Here is an 8,048-nt window from a genome sequence, read left to right as displayed (position 1 = left end):
GTTATGCCTTTCGGATTGACGAATGCTCTTGCAACCTTCATGAGGCTAATGGATGACATCTTGCGGCCATTCACCAACTCATTTGTAGCGGTATACTTGGATGACATCCTGATCTTCAGCTAGAGTTGGGAAGAGCACCTCCAGCACATCTGACGGGTTCTCCAAACACTGCGGCAACACAAGTTATGTGCCAATTTGGAGAAATGCACTTTTGGCATGACCAAGGTTCAGTATCTGGGATACATTATTGATGAACAAGGGGTGCATGTGGATACAACCAAGATCCAAGTCATTCAAGATTGGCCCTCTCCAACCACTCTAATGGAGCTCCGCAGCTTTCTAGGTCTTGCTAACTTCTACCGCAGATTTGTGTTGGGATTTTCTCATATCACTTGGTCCTTGAGTCAAGTCACCAAGGGAGGAGCGAAAGAAAAATTATTTTGGTATAAATCTCAACAGAAGGCATTCACAGAGTTGAAAGACCACCTCTGCTCGGCACTAATGCTTGCATTGCCAGACTTGCAACAACCATTTGAGGTTGAGACAGATGCCTCTGACTATGCTATTGGGGCAGTCCTTACTCAACACGAGCATCCAATGGCATATCACAGTGAGACACTTTTAGACACAGTCCGGAAGTATCCCACTTATAAAAAAGAGATGTATTCCATTGTGCAGGCCTGCTGACAATGGAAACATTACATTTTGGGGAAGGAAATGGTCATCCACACAGACCACCGACCCCTCAAGTTCATACAGACCCAAGGGAAATTACAGAATGATCGCCATCAGAAGTGGTCCACATGCCTGCAACAGTTCCATTTGAATATCAAGTATAAGAAGGGAAGCACCAATAATGTTGTAGATTGCCTCAGTCAACCATCGATCATGTCATTAACCATTGTGCTCAACTCTTGTGGGCACAAGACTTCTGATTGGCCACTTCTCTACAAAAGCGACCCAGAATTTGGCCACACATACCAGACACTCTTGGAGGGTCAACATGTTCCAAATTTTCACCTCCAGGATGCCCTGTTATGCCACCTGGGTCACCTTTGTGTTCCATCAAGCGAGTGTGCCAAGATGATTTGGGAAGCACACTACAGTTGGTTTGCTAGGCATTTCGGGGTCGAGAAACGATGGCAGTACTACAAAAGTATTTCTACTAGCCGAATCTTCAACAGGATGTCGGGAAGTACATCAGATCATGCACTACCTGCGCCAGTGCCAAACTAACAGTCAAGAAGCAAGGCCTCTATACCCCGCTGCCTACCCCTAGTCGACCTTGGGAATCCATCTCCATGGATTACATGTCAGGCCTTCCTTCCACTAAGCATGGAAACAACTGTGTTTTTGTGGTCATCGACAGGTTCTTGAAGATGGCCATTATGGCGGCCTACAAGAAGAATATCAAAACAGAAGCCATTGCTAAACTCTTCTTTGAACGGTGTGGGTGCACTTTGGGATCCCACAGTCTATCATCTCATATCGAGATAGCAGGTTCCTCAGTACATTTTGGTCCAGTCTCTAGTCGATGCTGGACACCAAACTCACTAAGTCCACAGCCTTCCATCCTCAAACTGATGGCCAGACAGAGGTTGTCAACAGGATGTTTGTACACATTCTACACATGTACAACTCAAAGCATCCACGCACATGGGATGAGAGCCTCCCCTATGTTTAGCACAGCTACAACCGGGCTCTCCACAACTCAACTAGCCACAACCCTTTTTAGGTGAGCTTGGGATTCCAGCCACTATGTCCCATTGATGTGGCCATGCCATTTGCAACTATTCATGCAGATTCGGCTCATGTCCAGTCCGAAACAGATAAGGCAACAGCTTCATTGAGCACATCCAACATATTTGCCAACAAGTCCATGAAATTATGGAGAAATCAAATGCTAAGTACAAGCAGCGACATGATCAACATCGGGTGCCACACAAGTTTCAGGAGGATGACAAAGTCTAGTTGCATTTGCAAAAGGAACGCCTTACCGGAGCCTATCGGAAACTCAGACCACTCTGATATGGTCCTTACACTATTACCAAGGTTGTGGGAGACAATGCATTTGAGCTAAGCATTCCCCCATTCCTTGGCCTGCACCCAGTGTTCAATGTGGACCGCCTTTGGCCATACTTTCCACCACTACTAGACACATCTGACATTGTAGAACAGCTCACACCCACAGAGTTAAATCTAGATTGCATGGAACAAGTTGCAACTGATCAGATCATGGACACACAGATCAAGCACACTCGCCAGTAGAACATCCAACTGTATTGAGTTGTCAAAGCAGGCCAACTCCTTCACCAGGGCAAGTGGCTCACCAGGGACCAAGTTCAGCAGAAGTTTCCTCATCTCATGGAGGAACTCAACGCAATGGAAACCATTACTTCCTAAGGGGGCAGGAATGATCTAGGTGGATATTGGTGGCCAACCGCCAAGTCCACTTGGACCCCCACCATTATTTCTTTCAGCTTTTTAGTTTCCTTAATTGTGGCATAGTTTACTATTTTTAGCAGTTTTTCGGGTCCTAAACTTCCGGAGTCGATTTGAGGCCCTAAACAACGTTTTTTGGGAAAACTAAGAGCAACATGGGTTCATGGACCGATATTGCTCTTTCCAAAGTTGTAGTTCTCGAATAGATCTTTCTAACGAGATATTGTACGTGTCAAACGGAGATCTAACCCAGAATATTATAGATCTGATATAAAAGTATAAGATAATGCAAATAAACCCAGAAATAATATGAAAAGATACTTTATTGATCTCAAACCCTTATGGTAGGGCAACACCATACATTCACTCCTTAAGGAAGGAGTACACTCCACAAGCCATATGCTTGTTCATACAACAATATTTCTCTTCATCTTCATATGTGGAGTCTCTAGCCTTTATATAGGCCTCATACATACAATACCATGCATCATTACCATGGTTTCCTCATACTATCAACTAATACCATGGGCCCATTACATTATTATTAACTACTTGTGGTCCCTTAAATGACATGGGTTAACCACCTTATTTATTACTATGGCCCATCCCATTATTACATTATTACCTTGGGTACCTCCCTTGGTACCCCATATTATCCCCCCTAGGTATATAACATTCCACCCCCCTAAGCATGTTTCGTCCCCGAAACATGGGAAGAACACAAATAATAAGATCTACTCAAAAGAGTAGTCCACTAATACCATGCGCGTGCATCTAGCCATCCAAGAGAAAGGTGAACCCTCGATTTCGCTGGTGCCTCGCTCGCTTGAGATGGAAGTTGACCGTGGCAGCTCTTCTATGTTGATGTGTAGTGGGTGGATCTTCTCTCCTCGCTATCCGTCATGTGACTACTTGGTTTCCATCTTGATGGTTGTCTTGCGGGGTGATGTGGGTGATGATATGTTGAGGTTTTAACCCACGATGTCTTTTTCTTTAATTCACCCTGCTGTGGTCCCTATTGTGGTGTCTTCTTTTCCAATATGACTTCAACCACTGAACCCTCATCAGATGTGTCAGTACCAGTAACCTGTTCTGCTTCAGCCTCTGTTTGTGTTTGATTATCGACCATCAAAGGCTCATCATCTGATATGTCAGTCCCTTGAACATCATCTGCTTCCGCCTCCATGTGCTCTACCTGTTTATGGATGGAAATATCCTGTAATGTAATTTTCTTCTTTTTATACCATAGCTTCAGGAATTTTTTCTGCACATTAATATTGATAGTACCCACAGATTCCATCCAAGGATATCCCAAAACAACATCGATATTATCCATCTCTGAAGCATAAAAGTCACCATGAAACACATACTTATCCATAGAAATCTTCAAATCCTTATACACTTGAACATCCTCATGATCCACCTGTGTATGTTCAATTTGTTTTGCTGGGACTTGCAATTTTTTTACCAAATTAACACTGATAAAATTATGTTTACAACTAGGATTGATAGAAACAATGACCTTCTCTTTCTGAATCAATCCATGAATCTGCAATAAGGATATACCAGTAGGAATTAACCCCTTATGTGTCTCATTCTCCTTTTTCCTAGCCCGAGACCATTTGTCCAAAAAGACTTTTTCAAATTCTGCATCTAAAATTTTGTTCAACCAGTCGTAGTCAAGTAATAATTTCCATTTTAGAGCCTCACCTCTAAAGTTAGACAGCATTTGAAACTTCCAAAAACAACCTGTTGTCCCAAATTTGGACTTGTATATTTGTATGAATTCTTCAATAGTAGGACCATCATCTTTTCCTGTAAAATATAGATCCTTGCTAGAAGCCATGAGTGGTTTGGAAAAAATTCACTTACTTGGCGAAAATGTGTAATTGTCACAGTTTCGTCAATATTGCTCAGAATCCTTATTATGACCTGTTTTTAGAAATGGAGCAATCATTCTGCATCTGCCCATGTGATAGAAATCCTGATCCAGGCACTAGAATTCCAGATCTGTGCTGCTACTCTCCCGCCGTCACCCAAAATTTCTGCAAAAAGAGCTGATTTTAAATCAGCGATATCTCCCTCATCCGGACTCCGATTCGACTGATTTTTTTTTTGAAGTTGGGTATTTTTTCCCAAAGAATCCAGATCTGCAATTAGATTTTGCAGATCTTGTACCAAGACGTCTAGATCTGCGCCGCAAATTCGCTGGCCCTAAAAATTCTCAGCAACCCCACTGATTTTTAGATCAGCGATATCTCCTTTATCCGGACTCCGATTCAACCAAATTTTTTTTTTTAATTTGGGTATTTTTTCACAAGGAATACAGATCTGCAATTAGATTCTACATATCTTGCACCAAAACGTACAGATCTGATCTAAAAATTCGCCACCCGAGAAACCCTGCAAAAATGAAAAAAAAAAAAAAAAATCTCCACGGTTTGCCCAAGAAAGAGCTCTGATACCACTTGTTGTGGATCTAACCCAGAATATTATAGATCTGATATAAAAGTATAAGATAATGCAAATAAACCCAGAAATAATATGAAAAGATACTTTATTGATCTCAAACCCTTATGGTAGGGCAACACCATACATTCACTCCTTAAGGAAGGAGTACACTCCACAAGCCATATGCTTGTTCATACAACAATATTTCTCTTCATCTTCATATGTGGAGTCTCTAGCCTTTATATAGGCCTCATACATACAATACCATGCATCATTACCATGGTTTCCTCATACCATCAACTAATAACATGGGCCCATTACATTATTATTAACTACTTGTGGTCCCTTACATGACATGGGTTAACCACCTTATTTATTACTATGGCCCATCCCATTATTACATTATTACCTTGGGTACCTCCCTTGGTACCCCATATTATCCCCCCTAGGTATATAACACAGGGCAAGTGACTCACCAGGGACCAAGTTCAGCAGAAGTTTCCTCATCTCATGGAGGAACTCAACGCAATGGAAACCATTACTTCCTAAGGGGGCAGGAATGATCTAGGTGGATATTGGTGGCCAACCGCCAAGTCCACTTGGACCCCCACCATTATTTCTTTCAGCTTTTTAGTTTCCTTAATTGTGGCACAGTTTACTATTTTTAGCAGTTTTTCGGGTCCTAAACTTCCGGAGTCGATTTGAGGCCCTAAACAACGTTTTTTGGGAAAACTAGGAGCAACATGGGTTCATGGACCGATATTGCTCTTTCCAAAGTTGTAGTTCTCGAATAGATCTTTCTAACGAGATATTGTACATGTCAAACGGAGATCGTATGCCAAAGTTACGACCCCGAGAAATTGATGTACCAATTTACCCAAACGGGGCCCATAGTTTGGCGTTTCATCTTCTAGGGTTAGGTTTTTGGATGTTTAGGGTTTTCCATTATTTCTCAACAATAAATAGGCCTTTGAGCCTCATTGTAACACAGTTCAGAGGCATGTAGCCACCACATCTCTTCTCAAAGATAAGCTACCATCGCCCTAGCTGTTTATTTCCATTTTCTGTTTGTAAGCATATCTCAGTATTTTACATTAATGAAATGAAGTATTATTTCCGCTGCATCTTTGTGTTTATGGTTATCTCTGTAATTTGTTGTGTTCCTGTTTAAATCTGGATCAAATTCATTTCATAACAAAATATAATCAAAAGTATGCAATAAGTTGTGAGAATAGTTGGTTTAACTAAGCTAGGAGGTGAATTAAGGCCCATATAATTACCCGATGATGAGGCTCATCAGTAACTCCAGCAGGTGAGTCTCTTATCTAATTTTACCTGTAGACAAGCCCAATCTTCAATCTTGTGGTGGAACCCCGGGTATTTGAGACCAACTTCAAAGGTCCTTACTTCATAGGGGAACATCCTTCTCATATTTGTGATTTCTTGTATTGACAAATTATTAACCGTGAGCGAGGATTTCACAACATTTATCATTATACAAGTTGCATTGCTAAAGTGTAACAAGATTTCATGGAGACATTGTATGTCTCTATTATCTCCATTGCATAAAATTAAAATGTCATCAACAAACAAATTGTGAGTGATAAACATTTATTGTGCAACATTTAAACTTTTTAAAACCCCCTTTCTTTTTTCCTCAGTCACCATTATACTAAGACCATCAACAACAAGGAGAAATAGGAGGGGTGATAAGGGAAAACCTTGTCGAAGACCTTTCTCTGCTATGAAAAAAGGGGTTGTTGCACCATTTATAAGAACTGCAAAGGACATTGACATAATACAGCTCATAATCCAATTTATAAATTTGATCTCAAAACCTACATGAGTAAGAATAAGGCAAATAAAAAGCCAGTTTAGCCGGTCGTAAGATTTCGACATATCCAACTTAATAATGACCCCTTTGAGATTTTTTTTTCATGCTATGAACCCCTTCCTACGCTACCCCTATAGCCTCATGTATTTGTCTCTCATCCAAGAATTTGAACTTCTTTCTAGAGATGGATTTTGACAAGATATGTTTAATTCTCATGGCAATAAGTTTGGCTATGATTTTATAAATGCAGTTACACAAGGAGATGGGTCAAAATTCTTCAAAAGTGGAGGGGTCATCAACTTTAGGGATTAGAGTAATAATATCAGTGTCTAAAGCTGGAATAAATCTCCCCTCTTCCCTAGACTCATTTATCACTTTCCACAGATCTTCCCCTAAGAGATCATAGAAATCCAAAAAGAATTCAATCGTTTAGCCATTCAGCCTTAGAATCTTGTCTCTTTGAAAACTAGAAAGGGTTGACTTTAGTTCTTCCTCACTAACCTCCTCCATCATAGCTCTACCTTCTTTCTCCTCCACAAAACGAGGGAAAAAGTTTGCAACTCTAATTATTTCTGCAAACGACGCCCTGTTAGGGGATTTGAAGATATTTTAGAAATGATCTCTACTCAAGGTAGCTAGACCTTCAAAATATGAGATTTCCCTCCCCTATTGATCATTCATTTTCCAAATCATGTTGGCAGATTTACACTGCTTTGCAAAGGCTTGGAAGAATTTAGTGTTTTCGTCTCCTTTATCCAACCATATAGCTTGAATTTTCAATCTCCACTCCTCTTCCATAGCCGCTAGAATACCCTTTCTTCTAAAGGTAAATCTTCTCAATACATCTCTTGATTCTCGATATTTGAACCCTTCCTTCTGAGACTCAACTAAAATCATCAATTGATTTAAAATGTCAAAGAGCTCCTTCTACCTTGGATTGCTTGTAAGCAGCCCATTCCTTAGACAAATGTTTGATGTGCTTCAAATTCTCACCAAACTGTTGAGACACAGACTTGTCTAAATCCCCATCAAAATGCTTCAAATTCATGGTAACAACATTCCTGAACTCTTCCTCCTTTAACTAGCCGACATTCATTTTAAATGGCTTGGACGGTTTCCAGGTTCCTCCCTTAATCTCAAGAATTATGGGGGAGTGATCTAATTCTCCTCCCACACCTATCCACTGACACAGAATGCAATGTCTATTAACAAGGGCCTCAACTAAAAGGAAACAATCCAGATGTTTTTCCACCTTGTCTTCTCTTAGACGAAGATTCCTCAAAGTAGGCTTCAACTTAATGGGTTGAATATCAACAAGCTT

This window comes from Pinus tabuliformis, chromosome 4_1, assembly GCF_031772625.1.
Source record: "Pinus tabuliformis cultivar Carrire ecotype Pingquan chromosome 4_1, CPIR1, whole genome shotgun sequence".
NCBI lineage: Eukaryota > Viridiplantae > Streptophyta > Pinopsida > Pinales > Pinaceae > Pinus > Pinus tabuliformis.
The sequence above is the reverse complement of the archived record's forward strand: the minus strand, read 5'-3'. Positions refer to the sequence as shown.